General features: G+C 39.1%; 1 protein-coding gene across 2 annotated transcripts in view; it reads left to right on the top strand.

Annotated features, from left to right (window-relative positions):
- Nucleotides 1-26,890, top strand: part of RBMS1 (RNA binding motif single stranded interacting protein 1) — a 207,482-nt gene that overhangs the window by 15,490 nt on the left and 165,102 nt on the right. The window lies entirely within an intron of this gene.

Here is a 26,890-nt window from a genome sequence, read left to right as displayed (position 1 = left end):
ATCTGATATGGTGTGCTTGTGAATGTTATTTATAAAAGATGCTGGATTTTGATCTGTGAAGTCCTTCGTGGGTAAAATGGTCAGACACATGGTAACTTTTTCTACACTGCCTCATCCATGTGCTCAGTCTCTAATCTAGAGGGATACCTCTTGGTTGAAAAAATAGGTCATTTTCCAAGTTCATTAGAATCTTGGTCTTTCTACTGAGCCTAGTATCCAATATCCCATTTGTTTTGTAATTCCTTAGCCACAGAATCCACCCCGTTCTGTAGAATACTGTGCCAGAATCTAAGCTTTCGGTTTTTCAAAATAAATTGAATTTAGTATCAAAATACATTTCAGATGTATTTTATTAAAACTTCCATTTTTAATTTACATAAGGTTGCTGCAGAATTTCCAATCTGCACCAGATGACGTTTATGCCAATCCAGGGATTTTAAATCAGAATGTAGGTGCAATTTGCTGTGGAGCACATGGGGCCTTGCTGATATCAAAGGTGCTAAGTAGTGTCTCTTGTCCTGATTATTTCTGTCATGTACATAGCTGCCAGTGTGTGTGCAGCTCCATATGTGACATTTCTTGTGACATGGCAGAGGTAGGACATGAAGCTATCGAAAACTGGACAGCTGTGGCTGAAGGGTGTCTGGGAGTGAGAAGCTGTGGTAGCTGCTGGGGATGATGGTGTTGACAACTTTTGTGATTTTAAAGTGAGGCTTGTGATCAGTATTTTTAAGAGTAGCATGGGCAAGAGAGAAGAGGAAAGGAATGGGGGAAGGCTCCAAAAAGGTGCATGACAAGATTAGGCCAGCCTCCATTACACATGTTCTCCTTTGGTGGCAGGTAAAACCATAGGCAGCTTCTTGAAAGCCACCTTCCATCCCTACTCGCTCTGGCTTCTTGCATCTAGCTACAGGAGTAGCTTGCATTAACAGGGCTGCAGGCTCAGGGATGAGCCTGCTAGCTCACATTTCTCTGCTCCCTTGGTATTCAGTTCATCGGGGCGGTTCATTAACTGGTCCCATAAAGCTAAGAGTGGACCAGACCTCGGCCTTATGTTGCCTTTTGAGATGGGAAAGGGGTGAGGGGAGAAAGGAAATGAATAAAAGAGGAAAATAAATATGAAAGAGGAAAATTGCTAGGGAAAAAAAGACAAGGGGAAAGAATAGGGCAGAAAAGGGAAGGAGAGAGAAAATGTACAGAATAAAGGAGAGGATATCTGTCTGGAGATACCTCTAGCTGCCAGGCCAGCCAAGGGGAGTTCTAGTTCCAATACAGAGAGGTTGGAAGCAGTGTTCTGTAGGAGCTTATGTTCTAGTCTCTAATAAAGTTCAGTCAGAGTGAAAGGGGTGATTTTTCCAAAAGAGTTGAGGTTTGTCTGGGCTGTTTGGTTTAGCTGGTGGGCAGGACTGCTGTGTGGGTTGTTCTGATAGTTTTGTCAGAGTGGATAAGGTGCATTGGAGGGAGGATATGGGGGTTTATATTGGCAGTTTCTTCAGGGCTGAGCTGTTCCAGCTATGCTGTGAGAAATTATCTATGCCATGGAGTTGTGTGACTTGGGTAATTCCTTGCTTGGAATTGAAGGTTGCTATTTCTATTCATTTCCTGTAGTTTATTGCCAGGATTTTTCCATTTGTGTCTAGTGCCTGAGAATGGGGTGAATGTCAGGGACTTCCTGACGGAAGGAAGAGGAGAGGCTATAAAAAAAGTTTCTGAACAAATGAAGCTTCCAAAAACTCTTAAAGTCACCCTCTTCCTCCCTTTTAAATACATACCTAGGTGAATTTTTGAAAATACAAAACTATCACAATGTCCCTGGGCATGTGTACAAATCCAAATAAAAGAAAAAATTAATATAGCAAAAACGAAACAAAATACACACCCACCTACCAGTCAGACTGTTAACATACCTCCTCAGGCACAAATGAGTAAACAGGTGAGCAGTGAAACAAGCATCTATCACAGCATGTATATTTCTAGAACAGTATGTATATTAAATATTGTATTGCAATTCAAAATGTGCAGCATATCAGCCAAAATATCAGTGACCTAAGCTTTATATTTTCATGTCCTCAAACTGTGTGCACATAGATATGTGCTTTCTTACATGAAAGTTTATATCATTTATAGTTACACGCTCTCCTGTTTGTACCATGCCAAAATACTTGTCTGTCTGTCTGTAATCAATGTGAATTCAGCAGGCATGTGCCAGAGCATGTTATGCTGGTTATGTGTCAATAGCCAAGGAAATTCACAAGAAGTTTGCTTGAAGGGAAAAAAAAGCCATCAATTGGATGGGTGGACCTGTTACTTGGAGTAGAAGCAATATCCCAGCTTCCTCCAGTGAGTGGATAGAAGAGCTGAATGCTTAGCTTAAAGGCTCTTGGGACCTCTCCTTCTACCCCTCAACCCCCACGAACATGATACAGTTCTGTGGTGACCTGGAATCCTACTTTTGATGCCCCTGACGCAAGGAATATTTCCAACACACCTCTGAACAGCACACTAATCCACAGAAACCTTCCTACCAACACTACAAAAAGAAGGATTCTGTGTGGACTCCTCCTGAAGGTCGAAACAACAGACTGGACTTCTACATAGAGTGCTTCCGCTGACGTTCACGGGCTGAAATTGTGGAAAAGCAGCATCACTTGCCCCATAACCTCAGCCATGCAGAACACGCCATCCACAGCCTCAGGAACAACTCTGACATCATAATAAAAATGGCTGACAAAGGAGGTGCTGTCGTCATCATGAATAGGTCGGAATATGAACGAGGGGCTGCTAGGCAGCTCTCTAATACCACATTCTACAGGCCATTACCCTCTGATCCCACTGAGGGTTACCAAAAGAAACTACACTATTTGCTCAAACTCCCTGAAAAAGCACAGGAACAAATCTGCACAGACACACCCCTAGAACCACGACCAGGGGTATTCTATCTGCTACCCAAGATCTATAAACCTGGAAATCCTGAATGCCTCATCATCTCAGGCATTGGCACCCTGACAGCAGGATTGTCTGGCTATGTACACTCTCTCCTCAGGCCCTACGCTACCAGCACTCCTAGCTGTCTTCAAGACACCACTGACTTCCTGAGGAAACTACAATCCATTGGTGATCTTCCAGATCTCCTGGCCACTATGGATGTAGAAGTCCTCTACACCATCATTCCACACAAAGATGGACTACAAGCCGTCAGGAACAGTATCCCCGATAATGTCAGGGCAAACCTGGTGGCTGAACTTTGTGACTTTGTCCTCACCCACAACTATTTCACATTTGGGGACAATGTATACCTTCAAATCAGCGGCACTGCTATGGGTACCCGCATGGCCCCACAGTATGCCAACATTTTTATGGCTGACTTAGAACAATGCTTCCTCAGCTCTTGTCCCCTAATGCTCCTACTCTACTTGCGCTACGTTGATGACATCTTCATCATCTGGACCCATGGAAAAGAAGCCCTTGAGGAATTCCACCATGAGTTCAACAATTTCCATCCCACCATCAACCTCAGCCTGGACCAGTCCACACAAGAGATCCACTTCCTGGACACTATAGTGCTAATAAGCTATGGTCACATAAACACCACCCTATACTGGAAACCTACTGACCACCATACTTACGTACATGCCTCCAGTTTTCATCCAGACCATATCACATGATCCATTGTCTACAGCCAAGCTCTACGATACAACCGCATTTGCTCCAACCCCTCAGACAGAGACAAACCCCTACAAGATCTCTATCAAGCATTCTTACAACTACAGTACCCACCTGCTGAAATGAAGAAACAGATTGACAGAGCCAGAAGAGTACCCAGAAGTCACCTACTGCAGGACAGGCCCAACAAAGAAAGTAATAGAATGCCACTAGCCGTCACCTTCAGACCCCAACTTAAACCTCTCCAGTGCATCATCAAGGATCTACAACCTATCCTGAAGGACGATCCCTCACTCTCACAGATCTTGGGAGACAGGCCAGTCCTCGCTTACAGACAGCCCCCCAACCTGAAGCAAATACTCACCAGCAACCATACACCACACAACAAAAACACTAACCCAGGAACCTATCCTTGCAGCAAAGCCTCTCTACACAAAAGAATAAATGGACACAAATCAGACATCAAGAATTATAATATTCAAATTATAACATTCAAAAACCAGTCGGAGAACACTTCAACCTCCCTGGTCACTCAATTTCAGACCTAAAAGTCACAATTCTCCACCAAAAAACCTTCAAAAACAGACTCCAATGAGAAACTGCAGAATTGGAATTAATTTGGAAACTGGACACCATTAAATTAGGCTTGAATAAAGACTGGGAGTTATGTTATGTGTTGGGTCATTACACAAAGTAAAAACTATTTTCCCCATGCTAATTTTCCCCCCCTACTGTTACTCACATCTTTTTGTCAATTGTTTGAAATGGGCCATCCTGATTATCACTACAAAAGGTTTTTTTCCCCCTGCTGATAATAGCCCACCTTAATTGATTGATCTTGTTACAGTTGGTATGGCAACACCCATTTTTCATGTTCTCTGTGTGTGTGTATATATATCTTTCTACTGTATTTTCCACTGCATGCATCCGATGAAGTGGGTTTTAGTCCACGAAAGCTTATGCCCAAATAAATTTGTTAGTCTCTAAGGTGCCACAAGTACTCCTCGTGGTTTTTTTTGTTGTTGTTTGTTTTTTTTTGCTTAAAGGCTCGGTTATCCCTCCTATGGAGTGAATAGCAGGTCCAGCTGAAGATTTGGACTTCTGAGTGCACCACAGGATAGCATCTTAGCATCTCATGACTAATAATTAAAATTACTATTTTAATGCCTGATTTTTTGAATTGTTGAGTGCTCTCGGCTCCCATTGTAGCCCATTGTGGGGGAGGTTGTCACTAAGAGGTCACACACAACTCGTCTTTTTCTGGTGGTGGTCTGCCACAGGGGACCATCATCACCCAAAAAGTGGATGTTGCTGTTTGGGAAAGAGGATAGATGTGGGATGCAGTGATTCAGTGCCTCCCTTCAGTAGCCTCTGACAGCAAGTGTCTTATGAGTCCTGGCACATAACATAAAGTATCCTTCCCTCTTACCTGTCAGAAAACCCTGAGGGTAAGTGTTAGTGATAACATCACCTGTTCTCTTGCTAATTTCCCCAAGATCTAGTATCTATTTCTAGTACAGATTGAAGAGTTCTGATAGTTTTTGTTTTTTTGTTTTTAAATCTCCCACAGTGCTGTTGATGCTGCTGATTGAAAATATGACAGTGAATTTTAAAAAAATCTTCCATCTTCCTCAATAGCAATAATCCTTTGAGGTTAGAATTTGGTATCTAGTTCCTTTACTCTGATATCACTGACCCTTAGGTAATAGCCGTACCGCTGGTGTTTTGATGCCCCACTTCAGTAGCAGAAAGCATTGATGAAAGGCCAGAGGTAGGAACTTTGTGCGTGTTACTTCTCCCATTCACTGTAGTGGGAGCAGCATTGGGCCCTAAAATGAATTATTGACATTGAAGCAAACTAAGTCACAGCACTGGAGAGTAACTAAGGACCGCAAGCTGCAGTATATTGCTGCTAATAATACATATGGCTTGTCTGGAATAGCTATTTCAGTAAATTGCCAAAAGTAGACAAGCCCTTTAGTTAGTCAGATAGAGTGGGCCAAATTCATCCCTCCTGTAACCTCCATTGACTACATTATTCTGTAGTTAATTTTTTTTTCAATTTGTTTTTTGTTAGCAGATTAGCTAAATCTGCTAATACAATGGAAAAGTAAATAAATAACTCTACAATCTGTAAATATTCATTCACTCAAGTCACTGGGAACTTTGCCTGAGTAAGGAACACATCATTGGACCCCAAATTTTTCTTGGGAATACAAGTGAGATTCTTCATGCCCTTGTATTCTGCCTTTTTAGTAAGTTATATTCAAAAGCTGTATAACTTATTTTTAAAATTGAAATTACAAATAAAAGTACAGTTTTATCATAAGAAACTCAGGCCTTATAGTGAGATAGCAAACCCAGGAATAGGTTCCTTCATGTTACATACAAGTACAAATTTGAAGTTGTTAAATATATAATATACCACATACACAATGATCTTTTATGAGCTGTAATTATTGGAGCAGGAGACACATTCTACCGTGTTACATCCATGCAAATCCACAAAGTATAATGAGGTTGCATAAGAGTTCCAGAGAGTAGAATTTGACCCCAATATGAAGAAAGGACTCCATTTTGCTATGTGTCAAATTCTGTTTCAGATATACATGTGCAACTCCGATTGACTTCAAATGGAATTGTTTTGCATCCAAAGGCAGAATTTGGCCTTCTTTTTGGAAGCATAAATTCTCTCCAATTACTACTTCATAAGGATGGAATGTATCCCATGACTGATATGTAGCTAAGAATTCATAATCAAATTATGCATTAGAAATAGTTGAAACAGATAATTCTTTTTGCAAAGAAACAGATCATTATGTAACTAATGTTTTTCAGTTCTTTCAAGAAGGGCCAAAAGTTTAAATCAGTTAACTGTAAACACAGGTTAGCAGCGGGGGAGGGGATATATATTTGTGGCTTTTAAATGTATATGCGTTCATTTCCTGCTTATTCTACTTCTAATATTTGTTTGATGAGAAATTAGAATTTTTTTTCATGTAGCTGGTTTAGCCGTTTTGTTTTTTAGCTGGACTCTCCTGAGTATCCAAGTTTTTATTTTGTTGTTGATCAGGGAAGGTCTAAATTTGTGATATTAAGTAACTCATTTCCTAATGTACAGATAACTGTTCCTGCAAGGAAGGAGAATTTGCCCCTAAATCCTCATTGGCATCCCACAGAAGCATCTGCTAAAGCCTTATCAAGTGATATTTTCATATAAAAATAATCTACAATAGAAAAAAGTATAGCATTAATTAACTTTGTTATCCATGTTCAGTGCCACTGAAATCAACAAGAATTGTATGAATTCATCTTCTCAATGGGTTAGGGAGTGTATCAGAGCAGCACTTGGTGCACATGGGGAAAGTGGAGCCATAGGTAGCTCTGTGCCCCCTTTACTTGCCTTCTGATCATGCAGGCTGCTACTGAATCAAGTCCTAGTATAAACTGGAGCTCTGGATTGCCAGAACACGTTGTTCTCCAGCCCCTCCTTCTCTTGCCTTGACTCCTTCCAACCCCAGCCTATTCCAGAACACTTCCTATTCTATGGGGGGAGGTAGAAGGGGAATTCTCAGATGCTACCACTGCATCAGCACAAAGAATTTCTGAGGATCTGGCCCAGTAACTTTATGTGAAGAGAGAGACAAAATGTTGTAGGGTTTTTTTCCTTAAATGGTAAACAGTATATTTGGAATTGGAATCAACAAACAAGGAAAATACTGTGGTTCTTCCTATATCTCCTCCTCCATATATTTCAAATTAATAATTTTGTAACTGCCAAAGACTAAGCATGTGAAGAACTTTTTCTGCAAAGTAAACGCCAAACTAAAATAAAGATATTTTTCTATAATTTCTTTTGTGTCTAAATACATTTATAAAATATTGCTTACTTTAAGCTAAGTCCCTGTCCTGCCATCTGTTCAGTGTGAACAGACCTTCTGTGGCCATGCAGAACCTCCTTGGCTTCATTGGGTCATGGTAGGTATAAGGGTTGTTGACGCTGAGTGCTGCTAAAGTCAGGGAGATTTTGTCCAGGGATGCACCTTTGTGGAATAGCTTGCAGGACTGGGGCCTAAGTGATTAGCTTGGCTCTTATATCAATTTTCACAATATTCAGCTCTTCCATGCGTGATCCCCCAAACACTTAATCATGGGAACAGTGCTTGGAACTATTTCTGTGGGTAAAAACTAATCACATGATTAAAGTTTTGTAGGTTTAGACCCGAAGTGCAATCTCTTTTTTACCTTCAACTCTATGGTGGCAAACTATGCCAGGAAAGTTTATCTGTATGTGAGACTGAACATTGTGTAGGTTGTTAGATCCACATGTAAGAGATTGAGGGCAAGCTGGAGAAATTCATTATTTTATTTTGTTGTAACACAGTAAGACGGCTAGTTATGAAGAGCACATCTTGCAATATTTAGCACAGAAAACGGCTTCTGCAGCTGAGAAGACTAGCATTTTATACCAGTTCCAAATAGTTATTTCTTTGGAGAAATTTCACTGCCCTGCTGGGATTTTCTTTCCTTTATGCACTAAATACAGAAGCAATTATATAATGGAAACTTGGAATGTGTAAGTGAGGTCCTTTGGACAATAAGTGAACTTTCTTCTTATATAGAATTAAAGTTCAGGAATGTACTGTTCTTTGTCTTACAGTTCTCTGTCTACACACCCAGTCTGCAGTTTCTAATAACAACTCACCACTCAGGGATTGCACATATTCTTGTATTTCTTGCCGCAGATGTATATTTTTGTAGTCAGAAGATTCCTTTACATTGAGAAAAATAACTTCACAGTGATTATAGATTATGATTAATGGTGCCGATTTCATATGGTTTATGTGGGAGAATACCTGTTAGAACATGGCAGAGGTATTTTCAGACTAACTATAAATTGTGAAAGCACCGAAGTATTTCTGATTGCAGCATTTGCAGAATATGTGCATTCATTTTTCATTTATTAAAGCTATCATTTGTTAGGTTGTAATGAATATATTCTCCAGTGCAAAAGAGACAAGCAAGCCAAAGATAACAGAACAGTGTCTGTTCAGAAAAATGGCACCACATGAACAGAATATTAGGCTGGGGCTATAAATGGCAGCTTGTCATGCTGAACAAGAAAACAGCCAACGCACTATGACATCCCTAGCTGTGATCTAGCACAAGATAAACATAAAATCCTAAAGAAAAGATAACTGTCACTTAAAGTTAAGAATAAAAAGCACAAGCTTCATTATTGTGCTGATCCTGACACACCTTATGCAATGTTTACAATAAGTATTGGAGAGTTGCCTAGCACTGGAGTGTACACAATGAAGCAGCAGTTGAACTGAGCTTTCATTTCTGCATACTGCTAAAAGACCTTCATTGTACTCATATGATAGTCATTCTTGGAACTTTTAACATAAACAGGAACAGAAAACATTAATTTGTAATTTTATCCCATGATATCTGAGTGCATGGGGAACGTAACTTTACATTTTGAAACTATGGAAACTAGAGATTAATTAGCTATATAATGATAAGGGCATTGCAAAACACAAACTCTCTTCTGACTTGTGGGTATTTGCATTTGTTTGCAACCGTGGCTCAGTATTCAGCTAATCAGTTTATTGCAAAGTTAATTTTGATTCCAATTGTGCACCTTCACATCTGCAATAAATTAAGATCAACACATTGGTCTCTCCCTTGATACAGTTACTCAGAAATAGCAAATAGACTATAGATGGAAAAAAGTAAAGGTATTTTTAAAGTGATGGACACATCATTGTGTTTTAAAATTGGATTAAACTGAATTGAAATTTCAATTTGGTATGCCAATAATACAATAAATGCTTCAGAGCAGTTCATAATAACAACAGGAAAATAGTGACCTAGGTAATTCTGTTTTTTCTATGAATTTTTTTAAAAGGATGATGAAACTTTGTGAAGGAACATAAGTTTATAAAACTGTGAATCATAAAAGTTCTAAATGTGTTTCTAATTCTAAACTAATCTAATTTTTTTTAAAATTAAGTGTCAAGAAATATAAAGGCTATATTCTGCTACTTTTTAAATGAAAAATTCCTGTTGATATTAGTGGAAGTTCATGCATGGAATGATGGCAGTATATGGGTTTAAATTGGTAATATTTGAACTATCTAAATCTAGGGGAATTAATTAGATTGGGTGACATTTATGCTGGACTGTAAAAAGATTAACACCAATCATACTATACGTTAAAGCATTCTTCTCCAAGTTTTCATTAGTATCTGCAACTGATGGAGCACATTTGAAAGCATGTGAGTAACAGAAGGAATCCATGTGCCCAAAATACTCTACGTACAGTTTGGGGTCAATTTCTGTTGTCCTTAACTGAGCAGAATAACCATTTGGCCTGTGGTATTTTCTAGGAGTAGAAAAGGTAATTTCAGATAATAATTCAGCTATGTTAGAATTTTTGTAGAAACAAAATATCAATTGAAATTGACATGTTTGAACTACCTTTTCTCTTTAGGTTCAGAGAGCCGTATAAGTAGAATGAAAAATTATAAATGCAAATCAATATAGTTATGTCCATAATATCTGTCTGACTATTTTCTACACTGTAGTAGAGTTCGTAGTAAGGGGAATAAGGATGCAGAGTTGAGTTAATCTTTCTTTCTTTCTTTCCAGTTTTGAGACAGTGCCATCTTGTAATTCAAAAATAAAATACTATTCATATGGCGAGCACAGGCTTGATAGTATTATTGCTTTACACAGAGAACTGAGATATAGTGCAGTTGATGGACGTGCTTTTCTGAAAATAGGAAAGTTAAACAGAAATTCATTGCAGTCTTGCAGCATATTTGCTAATGATGTTAGATGGAGCTCTTCCAAGCAGAACCATCAGGTGATCTTTATTATATGCATACATAATTACTTTAAGGCTGTTTAAAATATATTTTTCCACCTGTATTCGCTGTTCTTTGAATTGGTTCTTTTTTCCCTGGATGGAGAGCAAGGTATCATCATTGTGCACCAACTGCTGCCATGTTGTATCCCCCATAGTCTTTTTCAATAAGAGAATGCTCATTCTGTAACTAACAAATTCTTCCTTTCCAAAATAAGTAGGTCTTTCTATAGTGTGGGAGGTTCCAATAGAGCTCCTAGCATTTAGAGTAAGACTGACATGCATTCGTACACTAACTGTGTAAATTAAGCACCTGTAACACTGTAAAATTTGAGTGGGATTCATGTGTGTTATGAGTGTAAAATAAAGTTAAGTTCATACTGGGTGGATGGGTACTGCTTTGCATAATATGCCTACACAGCTGAGGGCATCCATGGTTTGAGATAGGGTTTGTTATTCAGCTGTGCAAAAGCTGTCGCCTAGTAGGCTGATGAGGAGGCAAAAAAGAATGTATAAAGCTAAAGGATAGGTTGTGATAGTGCTGCTGGTCATTACAGTGGAGGGCTGGCATCATGATGGAGTAATAATAGCTGTGTCCACTGTGGATCATCAAGCTCTGCTAGCTCATTGAGATCATTCTTTTTTTATTCTGTATTGTATATCAGTAATGGCTGCTGGGAGGCCAGTGTTCAACAAAATTATAAAACTGCATCCTGGGGAAATCCTGTTTCTTCCTTCGTGGCTGCAGAGGGCCCTCTGGCAGCTGCACCAATGATTTCCCTTGGCAATTCCATGGTGACTCCACACACAGCAAAGTGTGGGAGGAATGGGGCCAGAGGTATAGTTGTATGGGGGGTGGAAGCTTACTGCAGCCACTCCAGCAGCCTCTGGGCAAGGAGGATTTCTATCCCCACATATGTGCACATCTCCCTGATGCTGAATATTTAGGCTGGGCACTGGTGTGAGGATTTGGCCTGTCACGTAAGCTCCCTCAGTGGAGCTTCTTGCCCCACTAGCTAAGGCGGAACTGAAGCAGCAACTCAAGCCTGAATTGGTACCTTGTAAACTACCAAACAGCAGCCAGTACCCATCAACTTCACTGCACAGAGTCCCTGTTTCTATTGCACTGGTTCAGATTAGTGCATTTTAAAAGCCTTCACAAACCTGAGGGCTTATCTACATGCAGAGTTGTAGTTGTGTAATTAAAAGTGTGATTTTTAAATTGACTTAGTTAAACTGGTGCAACAAGCTGTGTGGCCACTCGTAAATCAATATAAATATGACTTATAAAGATTTAGTTTAAGTAATTTAGGACAGGTTTAAGCTACACTGAAATAAGCCACTCTTGAACTGAATTAAGTGTCCACACAGGGCTTTGAACCAATTTAAGTAAATTGGATTAAAAACTGATTTAATTTACTCCACAGTGTCCTGGGAAAGGAGAGATATCACAGCATCTCACATCTTAAACATTCAGAACTTCCTTTCTCTTAAATGCAGAAGGCACTCAGCACTGCGAAGGAGGATATTTTCTGGTATTGGTCCCAGAATTAGGTTGATATAGGAGTCTTGGACTACATTCTGCTCTTTTGCACAAATGTAAATCCAAAGTAACACCACTGATTTTAACAGAATTTTGACTTATCTGTGAAATTCCTCACTTTGAAACATTTGGTTTTGATAACTTTAATGGTCTAAAAATGACGTACTAAATTAACATATGATTACTTGCAAACTTAACTCGGTCCTGAGTTTTCTTGACCAGGTATATACTTTTACTTTCTGCTCATTTCTGTAAAAATACTTGATGGTATTCAGTGGTAGTTACACACTATCTACTCTTTGCACTGGTGCCATTCGTTCTACTGTAGATAATGGGCTATCAATGTTTCCATAATAAATCGCTATTAGCAAGGATTAGGGCTAGACTGCAAAATTTCTTTCTGGATTAAAACTGAAAACAAACAGGGACTCCACTCAATAATAATTTTTAAAAATTGGAAAAAATGTTTTGTGATCTTTTTAATTGCAGGAGGACAAAAAAAGACTTGTTATTTTTTCATGCTTTACTATCACATCGGTAATATAAAAACAATTTTTAAAGAAATGAGAAATGAAGTGACGTGCTACTCCAAAATTTTGGGGTAGTGCCTTTAGACAATAATAATAATTAATAATACAATTAAAAGTCAAAAATTCACGTTAACGCAAATCATTAGTAAAAATGACATGCACATGCAGAATAAACCACAAATAACGTAACCTACATCTGAATGTAGACTTTCTCTTTGTGGATCTGATTGATTCCTGTACAGAGGGCTAACACAAAACATATGTACCACTTGAATGGCATTAGGCTCTTAAAATAGGGCTTAAGTGGTGCACAGGCCTTGCTCTGATCCTCTACACCAGAGGTGAATTTCACCCTATTTGCAATCCATCCATTAGTTTCACCGTTATTATTTAAGAAGAAGATCTCCGTAGATCTGAACTGCCACCATACTGAGCCAAATCCTGCTTGCCTCAGACCCACGAATAGTCTCATGACCTCAGTGGAACCAAGAGTCCAGTATTGCTCGGAAAGACTTCATTCACTCCTCCCATTCACTTCACGGGGGAAATACTATGTGAGCAGGATTTGGTTCTTTGTTTTGTCTGAAGAACTTTTCACCAGTAGTTTAAGTCATGCAGAGTGGTCCCATCAACATCAATGGAATTGCTCAGATGAGTAAGAATTGTAGACATGGACCATAAAATGAACTTCCCTTGAGATTATAACATTGTCTCCAGAAAGGTGCTTTGGTATAGTCTTAAAATAAAAATTATGCTAAATTCTATGCAAGCAAATGCTTATAGTACAAGTTCCCAGAAAGTTGCTATCACATAGCCTCATTAAATATTTCTCAAATTTAAATATCTTTACTGATTCAAAGAAATAAAGGCTTAGTTTGCCTTAAATACTAACTCCCTTTGAGGTTTGATAGATTTTTTTTTTTAAATAAGTTGAAGAGATAAAAAAGCAGCAAGAACCAGGCCAGCTTCTAGAACTAGAAATATAGTAAACCCCATAATTTATTAAACTAATTGTGGTATTAAAATAAAGCATCTTCACATGCTCATCTTCCTTCCATTTGTGCAGAAATTAGACAAAAATTGACAGAGTCCATGTGACACTACATGAATTTGCAGTCAGAAAAAATACACTTTAGTTTTCAAAAAACCCTTTGAGGATGTGATCCTAAAACACTTACTGCCAAGCATGTCATTCCACTGAAGGCAATAGGATTACTCACAGCTGAAGCACTATGTTTAGTAGTAAGCATTTGCCCTAGGATTGTTGCAGGGTTTCCAAACAACCATTTTGAAGCTCACAGGGTAAGCATATCTTCTAGAAAGTTAGCAGTTTTAACATACAGAAATCAAAAAAACAAATATGAACTTTTCTTATACACAGTCACACTACTGAGGGTATGTCTTCACTGAAAAAAGTGTGTTCTTAACTTGGGTTAGCAAGCCTGGGTTAGCTAACTCGGGTTAAAATAGTAAATTGGCTTTTAACTCGATCTGTTAACCTAAGTTAGAAGCTGAGTTGCTGTCTTCCTTGGTATTTTAACCGGAGTTAGCTAATTCAAGCTAGGAACATGCTTTTTTTGGTGTGAATACCTACCTGGAGGCACCAAGAACTCTGAGTTATCAGTTTTTAAGCAAAACTCCCCATTGCTTTCAGTGGCATGCTCTGCATAAAAATTGATGACAAAAATATGACCTTCTGTGTTCTATGCTGCTAGCTGAATGACAGTGGGAGGCCAGCTGTGGAATGCAGGAAAGTGGTTGAATTCCTGTAGTCATGCAGGGAATGTTGAATGTGTCTCCAGGTGGCCATGAGCTATGCTAAACACTGTGGGTCTGATTCTGTGCAGCTTGTTATGTGCCTATATGGAGCCCACGTACTGATTTTTGTTTTCCTTCCAGCCTTCTCTTGGAGATACCCAGATCAGGTTTGGGACTGTGTTCTGGATGGAAGGATTTGAATGTTTACCGAATTAATGCAATTAATGACAATGATAGCAACAGAAGTGTTAATTGCAAACTTTGCCATTGGGGAGACAAATTAAATGTTGTATTTTAGTGAATAAAACCTGAAAATTGGACTTTGTGGTGGAAATTCCACTATAGTGGCTCTGATAGAATGATAAGCAAATTTGCCACCTACTCTGTGTCATCTTTGGAATACTGTAGCTCTAAAGAAAGATTAGCTTATTTAACTGTTTTTTTTCTCCATTGTTTGTTTTATGATTTCTCCTATCGGACGATTTTCATATGACTTTTTTTTTTTAAAACCCCAGGCAGAAACGCAGTTTGAGATCAATATTGACAGAAATATCCTTTGGTTAAAGATGTTTTTTGTTTGTTGATATTTTCATTAGCTACAAAGAGACTTGTATCTATTTTCAAAACTGAATCACATAGAAGCGTATGGTAAATATGATGTAATGAACACCAACAAATTTATTATTAAACAGTCACATGTGACTGTCAAGTTAGAGAGCACTTTCTACAGCAACCTTTAACTGGAAACGCCCTAATGAGAGCTGTTGACAACAGGACTAAAACTTTGATTTATTGAGTAAAAGTGTTGATCAGCTGGTTTCTAGTTTTTATTTAGCCTGGTCATAAACTATTCTGTTGTTTGAATCATAATTCATATTTTTTAAAAAATGCCAGTAGCATAGAAATGGCAATGGACACTCTCTTCTACTTTCTAATCCCCACCACAAGTAGGAGCTAAACTCTTAGGATAGGGAGTGGAGAAGTGAAAAGAAGAAAAGTTTTTAAGACTTTGTCTACATGAGAAAATTATACGGTTTTAACTTAAGGTGTGATTTTTAACCAGTTTAGTTCAACTGGTACATAAGGCTGTGTGAACAATCTTATTTCAGTAGAAGAATGGCAGGAATAACTCCACTGCCACTTGTGACGTGTTAGTCAGAGTGAGCAGCACACTGGTCAGCAGTTTGGGATCCATTCCTGCAGCCCAAAGAGGCAGGGCACACAGTACACAAACCGTTGAAAGATGGCAGCAGATGAAGACAGAAGCACAGGGATTTCTGGGATGCAAAGCAATGTATCATGGGTCATTGGGAAAGGACCCCGCGACCCCCTCCACCTTCCCTCAAGACTTAGCGGCAGAAGAGAAAGAAGTGCTCTGTGGGATAGCTGCCCAGAGTGCACCGCTCCGAATACTGCAGCAAGTGCCGCAAGTTTGAACATGCTATTGTGCAGACAGCTGACAGTGTGAACACACAACAGCAGTTTCCCTTCAGTGCTCTCTGAGCAGCACTGTAACTTTGCCAGTGTAGACGTGCCCTAAGAGTGTCCAGCCGTTTGCACCAGTTTAATTAAATTGGGTTTAAAATACATCTTAAACTGGTGTATCTTTCTTAGGTAGAAACTCCCTGAAAGTTAGGCTTATTCTTGATACAACTGCTAAAGAGGAGTCCCAATTTCAGAAGTGACCACAGGATTATAAATCTATTGGTTGGCAAAAATTGGAAGTACAACAGCAAAATAAAGATGCACTTGAGTCCACTATGTCTTGTAACCAGTAAAAGCCAATGGCTGGGGAATCATTGCCTCTCTTTTTTAGCTTTCTGTAACAGGTTATGAAATCAAACAGTTCGTAGAAATGGAAGATTTGAAGGAGAAGATGAACATAAGTGGCATTCTGTGATGGATAAGCATTTGTGCTCTGCTATCTAGGATCAAATGCCACCAAAAACAAATCAAACAAAAAAGAACAAACCCCCCACCAAACCCAACAGTTAAAAAATTGGTGTGTTTTAATTTAGTGCTGTGAATTTAATAGCATTTTGGCATCATCTAGTGTGGACGATGCATTATAACCCACCATTAAAAATATCAGGTGATGCATACAAAAAAATCTCAGATCTATGCACTGATAAGTGATAATCATGATTGTTCTTATTAGTTTATCTAGAACTTTAAAAAAAAAAAGTTGTACAAACATGAACTATAACTAATCCTCACAACACCTTTGTGAATAGTATGCCCGTATAGGGGCTCTTCTCTTGAATTGGGGTCTGTAGGTATTAATGTATTACAAATAATAAGTAGTACAAATTACTCCATTTTTACAGTGGGGAACAAGAACACAGGGTCAGTGGTGGAGTCAGGATTAGAATTTGGGAGTTCCTGGCTCCCAGGCTTTCAATTGCTTCTCAAAAACTTTGTGTAGTATTCCCAAATGAGCAGCACACATTCTTGGTAAAATATTAATTAAAATATACAAATGAGTAGCTCTGTATTTTCTTGATGACAAATGAACTGAGAACTCAACATTGAGAAATGAATAGCTTAGCTAGTATCCGTTGCAATATATGGAAATGGGGGAAAATGGGGTGTGACTTGTCTTCAGTAAAGAGTAACAAATATAGTACCATCGTGGGTTTTGGTTTTGTTCGTTTTTTTAAGGACCAACCATTCTGCTCTCATTGATTGAATTGTCTTGTCACCACTGGACATGAAGCAAACTCATCAAGTGAAAATTGAATGAAGGTAGTCTGCTATAGCTGGAAAAAATAATCATATCGATAAAGGCTGAGATACCACAGCTGAAGTATTTGTAAATAGCAATCTTGGTTGATAAGGCATGGCATACTATGTTTCATTTCTGTGGTTAGTTAAAAAAGAAACGTGACAGGGTGTGTGGATGTTGAGATGTTGGCACACTTTGGGTACATAGTGAGGCACCATGCCAAAGGCAGAGTTCCTCCCACACCCATGGAACTGTTTGCCAGCCTCTTATAACATCACAGTGCCTTGGAGTAGAGTGTTCAGCTTATAAAGGAGAGCATTTAAAAAATAGTTTTAAGAAATACTAAGATGGGGAAACTATTTATTAGTTTGGAGTGTGATTATGCAATTTAAAACATAGTATTTTAACCCCTGTGTTTTAATGATTCATAAATAGCACAAAGGGACTCGATAGCTCAGTGGATTGGTAATGGCTTCAAAGATTTACCTGACACTTACTAGACAGAAAACTAAAGCTTCTGCCCCGACCTACATATAAAGAAGGTAGGGATTTGGGGGCGGGGGTTAAATTACTAATGAGGATCAAAGCAGTGTCTAGGAAGGGGGAATTTCCTGAATTTTCGATCAACATGCTGTCCCTGGACCCTGCTTCAGGGCTCCATCTTTCTTAACTAGTGTCTAGCTAGTGGGTGTCCTCTAAATGTGAAGATCCACTCCACTCCTCCTTCCACGCTAGAAGGAAGAGGAGCTCTCTGTCTCCTCTACCTAGCTGATGCAAAGGGTAGGGCTGAGCATAATGATGGAAGAGAAATCACTGCTAATCTACTCCTGCCTCTTTTGTCCTGCTCCTCCGGAATGAACTACTCCAGCCCACAGCAACAACATGAAAACAGCATGATTTCCATAAACTTCTGAATAGGTCTTGTTAATTTCAATCTGACCTGCCTGGCATAGTTATGAGAAGTAGCAGAGACATGGGAGCTAAATTGCAGTGTATTGATATCTGTGACATGAGATGCTGGTCTCATTTTTCAGTAATTTATGTTAGGAAGGCCAGTCATTGTCACCCTCTGTGGTTTGTGGTAGTCTCAGCAGAAAGGTCAAAGAGCTCTAAAGGCAGTCCCCCCAGAACAAGTTTGAGGCACATTGGCAGGTCTGTATGGGGAATGGCCATAGTGGCTAAATGGAGTACTGTTCTCTCCACAGCTGTCAAATCAGCTCTAAATTTACTTCAAAAATATAGAGGGGGGGGGAAAGGATTTGAAGGTTAAAACTCAAGATCTTAATCCAAAGTTCAAGCAAATGGTTGACTGAGAAGGTAAACCTTGTGAAAGCCAGCAAACTCTGGCTCCTGTGCAGTGTCAGAGGACATGAGTTCCACAGCTAGAAAACCCCTTTACTGAGAACGGCCTGCCTCCTCCACTCCTTGAATTCAAGGGAGGATGGTCAACAGGAACACCTTGTAGGTTAGTCTAGAACAGTTGGGTCATCAGCTAGATTGTAAGATGTGAGAGGGTATCAGTGAGGTGGAGAAAGAACAGCATATTATTCCATGCAGCTGGTATGGAAATAAACAGTTTTAGCTAACATTGGCAGTTGTTAATTTCTATCTGTTTTAGTTGGGGTGGTTAAAATTGGGATGGTAATTATGGCTAGCCATAATCCATGTATGTACTGTGTAAGTCAGGGAAAAAATTCAGTCTGGAGATTTAAAGATTCTAAGGATCCCAAGGCTTTTTATGCTTAGTATTGCAACTGAACAATTTTGTGCTTTGTTATTGGGCAATTTAAAAAAGCAATTAACAAACGGGGGAGGGGGGACTTAAAGATTTACCCCCTGCAGTTTATTCTTGGGTAGTCCGCTATAGACATTTGTTTAGGTATTTCACCATCTGTGAAGTGGAGCCACTAATACCTAACAACACGAGTGTTGGGGAAATTCATTATTTGTGTAATGCTTCAAAAGTGGAAAGTGCTGTATAAATCTTAAGTGTGTGTCTGGGCGTGGATTGGAAAATTGTTAGCCAATATGATCATTCCCTATTTTGGTCCATTTTTGTTTAATTTTTTTTTAAAAGGTGTGTTATTTTACATGTAGAATATAATGTTCATCAACACAAATAACTCCTGAAGTGCTAAATTACTATATGGAACTGCAAACAAATGTCTGCTTTTCTAGACAGCAAACATGGCTTAAGAACATGGCATTTGAAAATAAGAACACATTTAGGAAATCTTTAAGTGACCATCTCTATCCTCCCATGAGTGAGCCCTATCCAGCACTCCTTCGGTAGCATAAAATCAGTGTGATCAGGCCTTTCTTGAAGGGAGTGAGGATTAAAAATGGGGAATTCTGGATCCGCTGAGGATGCTCCTTTCCCCTCATTGATGCACAATACACTTCTTAGTTACAGTGGATCAAATCCTGCCCTCCATGGAGAAAAGCTATTGGGGATGCAAGGAAGCTAAGTTGAAAGTTATGGACTTTCCTGTGTGTCATCCTAGTGAGGCATTGATTGCTTCTCAAAGAGCAGACTGAGAGAGAGCCTTCCAAGCCTGTGAAAGTTTTATTTTATGAGGCAAATCCCACAGCTTGTGGGGTATAAGCATTTAAACCAAGTCCTTCGATGACGTGTGTGCAGCGCCTTTGAACCTCCATACATAATTGCCCCCGAATTCCCTTCCCATGTATGGCCCACCTCTGCTCTCCATGACCCCAATGGGATTTGAGAATGTGGAAGGGTCCTTCATATAATTTAATAAGAGTCAGTATTATCTTACTCTGGGGAATTCTGCTGAGCTTGGAAGGGAATGGTGATGCTCAGTGGTTCTCTCTACCTCCAAACTTGGCCATATCTTTTCACACAACAGAAACAAAATTCCTGAAGATCATGCAGAAGGGCTTCATGCAGTGTGGGTGGGAGAAGGAGGAGAGGCATACTGTTGCCTTATTTGAAAAAATGAACCAGTCCTTTGAACTACAATTGGAAGGAGAAAAGCAAGTCTGAAATACAATGGTAGGCAACTCTCAACACCAGCAATATAGAGAACCATACGTACAACAGCACACGCCTTCTTTTACACAGGAATTGTTTGAATGATTTTTAAACCCTCAGTAGTAGTAATAATAATTAATAATAATGATTCTTATTAAGTTTGTCACCCATATACGAGAGCAGATCTGACCTATGCCTGATTCTGTTCACTTGCATTTAAATGCTTTCAAGAGCTGCAATTATCATTTATTCCCTTCCTCTTATTTTTAATTAAGTGAGAACACTAAGTTTATTTTAGTCAATAACAGTTTGCCCCTTTCTGCCTCTTCGTGCAAGATGCAAAATTGGCATGTGCACTTATGTGTCTTTATCAGAGCCTTTGTTTTCGTAAATCTTCTGCCCTTTGTCTGTGTCTTGATTTCAGCTTTAGTCAGTATGTCTTAATAGAAACTAAATGGCCACTAGCTATGTGACCCAGAAATAAAGCAGATAGTTCTCCTTTGTTCATTCAAAATATATCCGTTACTAACAACCCACTTAAGACTATTCCTCAATATAGAGAACTGAGTAATGTTCATATGCAGCCTCCCTTTGAAAATATAGGGTAACTGAAATATTTACTGTGCAGAAGGTCTCCTTGTCACAGGGCAGGCCCTCCCTCTCCAGAGGCAGGAACAGCCTAACCCTGAAGAAAACAAACAGCAAAGCCAAAGTCTGCACTTGTATAGCGTGCAACCAATAGTCCAACAAACCAATAATGCACTAGTCCATTGAATCTTAGTCCAAATGAAATGCCCTTCCCTCCGCAGTGTTTATCTAAAGTCTTTGTAAAACAAAAGTTCTCCCCTTCTAGATTTCAAGTGGGAATGTGCCCTTCTTAAACTGGGCAGCCTGATCCTGCATTGCCCTGCACCTTGTGCAGTCATTTATATCTGTGCCAAGAGAGTACCATGATGATCTGGCAGGGTTTTGTAGGCATCACATCAGAACTGATGGAATTAGGCACCAGACTAGGACACTGTATTTTCAGGCTTTGAAAGGCCTTCTCTATAATAGGGATTAGCCCTGATTTCAGCAGTTGGTGATTAGAAACTGATGTAGTTGCTCCAGTGCAGACTTCTAGTGTAGACAAAGAAAGCTGGAATTTGTATTGGTGGAGCAAATTCTGCGTTCAAACAGGGTTAAGCTCTCAGTGCAAATTATGGCTGTCATTGACTACAGCAGGGATTTGCACTGGTGCAGCTTTACTGACCACCAATCGCTGAAATCAGGACTAATTTCCAGTATATACAAGGCCTTTAACTAAAGGTAATCTGGTGCATACAAAACCGTGCTAGATCATCATGGCTAGGCAGGTGGCAAGGAATGATTTCGCTCTTCACCTTCCTTTCCTCATTTATACTAAGTGCCTTATTCCTGTCACTGCCTCATAACCTACCTTTACTCCCAGTTAAAAACATCAGTAACACAAAACTGTGTGAGTCATCACCGTGTTCATTTACTTGTATGTACTATCATCAACCCCAGCCATTCATCTGTTCTTGTGTCTTTTAGACTGCAAGGTTTCTGGGTCAGGGACTGTCTTTTGATCTATATTTGCACCACTCCAAGCACAATGAGGCTCCTCCCCCCAGAGTAAGGCCCTTTGGCATTACCGTTATATTAGTAATAATGTAGTAGGAGTAAAATGGGATCAGTGAATATTATGATCATAGTCCCAAATATGGCCTTTTTTGCCTGTTCTGGAAGGTCATAAAATATAAGCGTATCAAGACCCTTAGGTCAATGGAAGAATTAAAAAATCAGTCCATCTAGTGGTTTTCCGGTTCCTATTTGCTCAGGTGCTAACACAACCTGTTGAATAGGCCTTAATTAAATACTTCAGTAACTCACATTTTCTGTCACAATACCCAGATAATTTTAAAGCATATGTCATCTACTGCTTTCTCTATCTCTGCTTTATTGTCACGGGGCCCAGCTCTGGCCCTGATTCAGCCAGAACTCAAGCACTTCCTTAACGTAAAGTATGTGAATAGTTCCACTGAAGTGTTTTACTGAATTAGCATCTTTAAATGCTGTACAACAATCCACTATCTAAAAGGAGTTTAGAATAAACATCTAGATGTCTGAACAACTGACATGATACCCTGCACATTGCACTGTGTAACATGCATCACACTCTTGTATTGTGCAAGCTTATGCAGCATATAATCAATTTAATCTTATAGCCTTTTTACTTAAAGTCAATATTTTAAGGAGTATTATTGGTGCGTATTAAAATTAAAGCAAATCTTTGATAAGTAGAGTTTGGGTTTAAACATACAGAATATAATTAAAAGTTGTCTGTAGAGTGATGCATGATAACTGTTTTTGAACTGTTGGGAAAAGTTATGTAGTGTGAACAGAAAAATAACAGTAAAATCAGCTGTGAAGAATAACGATAGCTTCCCATCCCATTACAGCAGCATGTAGCTCTTATATAGTGCTTTTTGTTAGTAGATTCCAAAGCATCTTACAAAGGAGGGTCAACATTCTTCTCTCTATTTTAGTTGGGGAAACTGAGGCATGGAGCACGGGGGTGACTTGCCCCAGGTCACCCAGCAAGCTAGTGGCAGAGCCAAGAATAGAACCCCGGTTTCGCATGTTCCAATGTAGTACTCTGTGCACTAGGGCACACCTACTACTGAATGCACGATTTGCTAAGGGCCAGCAGAAGGCTACGGATCTTGTAAGTCCCACTTGTGCTGGTCCTCTGAACATGGGTGAATTTTACCCTAAATGTTTAGGTGAAATAAATTAATTCAAAGTTGGTATAAAGCCTGTAGACCATTAGAAACTGAGAACTAGCAAACTCCAAGCATCCATTCATAAATGTAGGGTAAAAGGATTTTCCAAATACATCAGTCATCCTTACTAAAACAAGGATGTTTTCACATATAGTTTTGCCAGTAATGTAGAATATTAACACTCCCATGTAGCAGAGTGGTCAGTGGGTTTGCACCCATGTACAGTACAAGAGAGCAGAATTTGGCCTTCTATAGGTCAAGCACTGATGCAAACTCAGGGAATTAACTGACACAAAATAATTATTTTTTGATCTTATGTGGCATGAACAAACTTTGATAAATCTGTAGCTTTATTCAAAACTTTAATAAAATACAATTTGTAAAGAATAGATTGACCTTTAGATAGGCAAAAATATAGTTTTAATACACTTTGGTTATTTGTATGACTTACACATTTTAAGTATTCATAAATTCCCATGATGGATCAGTTGTCATATGATTTTAGTTGATTTGTACTGGGTTAATATGTTTTAGAGAAAATAATTCTCCATGATTTATTCAGGTTTCATTCCTGTGCATGAGGGTTGAGAGAAGAAGCGGCATAACTTCCATACAATCTGTACCCAGTCCTGCAAAGTTTTAGGCATGTGCTTAGCTTTAAGCAAATGGATAGCTCCACTGACTGCAGTAGGACTTCTCCTGGGCTTAAATGTAAGCATGTGCGTAAGTGCCTTGCAGGATCAGGGCCAGAGCACTTAACACCTTCAGCATCAGGCTCTATGTGAACAGGACCAAATTCTGTTATGAGCAATTCTTTAACTGCTGAAATGCAAATCTCAAGTTTTTGTACAAACTTGCTCACTCTCTTCTCACATGGAGGAAATAATTATAATAGGTATATTACTGGAGGAGGCATTTTTTAATGGGAAAAGCAGACAATTTTGGCTTTGCTCTTAGTTCACTTGATAAAGGCGAAATTCACCTCTCCTACACAAAGCCTGTGAGGCACTGAGTGGGTGCTTGGGCAGGTGGGATAGGAATTTATTCTCCCTACCTGCAGGCAGGTCACAGGTGCATCCATGACTGCTACGGCAATCCATGCGCTGAAATAATGGCTCTTCCAATCTGCACTCAATATATAGGGTTTTAGGGACACTGGATTCATTTAGTTGGTAGAGAGGCCCCATCTGTTCTTGTAGAGACAAATCCTGATCCCATTTAACTCAATGGCTAAATGCCTATTGAATTCAGTGAGGCTAGGATTTCATCCCTATTCCACATACCCCAATACAGCCCTGCTGTGGGACTTAAGCAATTATTGGTTGTTTATAATATGTAGGGCGTGTGTGTATGTGTGTATGTATATATGTGTGTGTGTGTGTGTATATATAAATTGTACACACACACACGTGAATGCGTATGTCTCTATGTGTATACATACATAAAAACTACTTTGATGCAGAGACCTCGCCTTCTATTATATCTCTAAAGTTGTTACATGCCTAGCACACTGTTAATAACACTAAATATAACCCTCGTCCTACAAAGACTTAGGCCAGGTCTATATCTCAAACTTACTTACATTGAAAAATCCACTCCCCTAAGTGACGCAGTTCAATTGACCTAACCGCCAGTGTAGACAGCATAATGTAGACAGCACTTCTTGTGGTGGTGGATTAACTATGCCGATGGAAGAAGCTCTCCCATCGGCATAGTAGCATCTTTGCTAAAGTGCTACAGCTGTGCCGCTGTAGCATTTCAAGTGTGGACAAGCGCTTAGTCACCTGTTTAACGTTACACCTTGTGAAGAGTTCCATTGAAGTCAATAGGACTCTTTAGAAGGTGTAAAGTTAAGCATGTTCGTAGGTCTTTGCAGGATTGGGGTTTATGCATGTATGTTGAAGGGGGTATGTAGTGTACGTAAACACAAATGTACAAAGGCTTTGACCAATTAAAAATTTCATTTCCTTAGTCTAGTTAAGTATAATTTTATTCCTACTAGCTGAAGAATTTCTGAGCTCCCTCTAGTGGCTAACTGAACACCTGAAAAGTCTTGTGTGTGCTTTTTTTCCTTTTTCTTTTTTTCAGACTATGTAGATGATAAATAAGATGGCTGACACAAGCTACAAAAGACTCTAGATTCAAAAAATCCTGTTCAAAGTCTGCTGTTGATATTTTCTTTGTTTTCAATAAAAAAAAAGTTAAGGAAAAAATTTACACAGCAAGTACAATGTGCTCATTCTAATTGAACTTGTCTGAAGCAGAGGCTATGATGTAGAATGAATTTAATAGAACCTCATAAAATAAAATTTCCTTAATGTGTATTGTAAACTGGTATCAAGTTAAAAATCATGATTCTCATTGTGCCCTGCAAGGGCTACTCCTGCAGAGGGAACAGGAAATGCAGTGAGTTTTAACTCTTGGGAATTTACTATAAATTCTTCTGGGAGGAATGTTGGATTTGTCCCTTTACCTGCAGAAACCCCCCAAATAGCAGATCCCCAAGACACAGGGCTGTCTGCATGGACACTCTGTGCCCAGCACTAACTCTTGGCACTTTTCCACTCCTATTGTCCTGTGTCATAGAATCATAGAATATCAGGGTTGGAAGGGACGTCTGGAGGTCATCCAGTCCAACCCCCTACTCAAAGCAAGGCCAATCCCCAATTTTTGCCCCAGATCCCTAAATGACCCCCTCAAGGATTGAGCTCACAACCCTGGGATTAGCAGGCCAATGCTCAAACCACTGAGCTATCCCTCCCCCCCCAATTGTGTCTGCACAATTGTGCTGCTGAAGAGTCTCCCACCAGCCCCCGACCATAACACAGCCCCTCCTAGGGAATGCTTTCACATTGCAGTAAGGAACATGGGTAAGTTAATGCCAACAGTGTCAGTATTGACTTATCCTCTAAAGCCCCCTGGGATGGGTTGGAACAGTGCCACAGAGTGCATCTGGGTCCCTGACCCCATTTTCTGCTCTATCCCTGTAGGGGATGGGATAGCCCTATATATATATCAATAAGAAACAAAACAAATGTACTAACCTATGTTACAATAAACACTGTAGATGATTAACAATGAAAGAACTTTAGAAATCTCATTTACTCTTGACCATTTGTTATAGAGCAAACTAGCCTCTTTTCCATCACAATCAGTTAAAACTTTTATTTATAATCAATTTTCTAGTGATGTCCACTTAACAACCTGGTTCTCCTATACTAACACAGTGTTTGAACTGCAAACGCTGAAGGGGAATTTCTGTTTATGTCACAAGAAAGATTCCATTTGTTTTAATTTTTTTAAAGGCTTAATTTTTTAAAAACCTACATTTTGGACTAATTTGACCTGTCAGTGTCCCTTTAAAGACTATAATACATAAAGAATGTAGTGTGTTGTTGTCTGAGATATATGTGCTATGAAAAAAAAAGCAAATTGTAAATTATCCCAAAGAAAAATAACTACATAGACTTTTGAAAGATGGATACAGAAGTTATATAGCTTTAAATGTAATGATTTATATATTATGCTTCTTATTTTGGAGGTATTAGAGGGTGGAAGAATTTCACTGAAACGATTAAAACAGCCAGTGAAAAATTAGTCGTCATTTCTTTCCCATACCTCCAGCATAGTTCAACATTTATAACTGAGTATGTCTCTCTTGTGGTCTCGATTACATCCTGTGTTTTTAGCTGGCAGCATTTCCTCTGCAGAGGCCTCACTCTATATGCCACGGTGCATTTCTGTGTATATTAAACCAGACCAGAACCAAAATGAAATAGTGAGTGGAACAAAAGAGCTACCAATGAGATTTTAATATTGGTGTCTGAAACAAAGCAAAGGGTGGTATATCATAGTCTTTCCTGCACTAGCAAATAATATAAATAACAAGACTGTTAGCATTCTGTTGTTTAAAAAATCAAATAGTTGTTTAAATAAGCACAACTGTTGCATAGAAAACTTTTTCTTATAGTTAGAATCTTTTCATATTTAAATAATATTTTTTTCAATAATGCTTT

The sequence above is a fragment of the Lepidochelys kempii genome, chromosome 11 (genome assembly GCF_965140285.1).
Source record: "Lepidochelys kempii isolate rLepKem1 chromosome 11, rLepKem1.hap1, whole genome shotgun sequence".
In the NCBI taxonomy this organism is placed as follows: Eukaryota; Metazoa; Chordata; order Testudines; family Cheloniidae; genus Lepidochelys; species Lepidochelys kempii.
The sequence above is the reverse complement of the archived record's forward strand: the minus strand, read 5'-3'. Positions and strand labels throughout refer to the sequence as shown.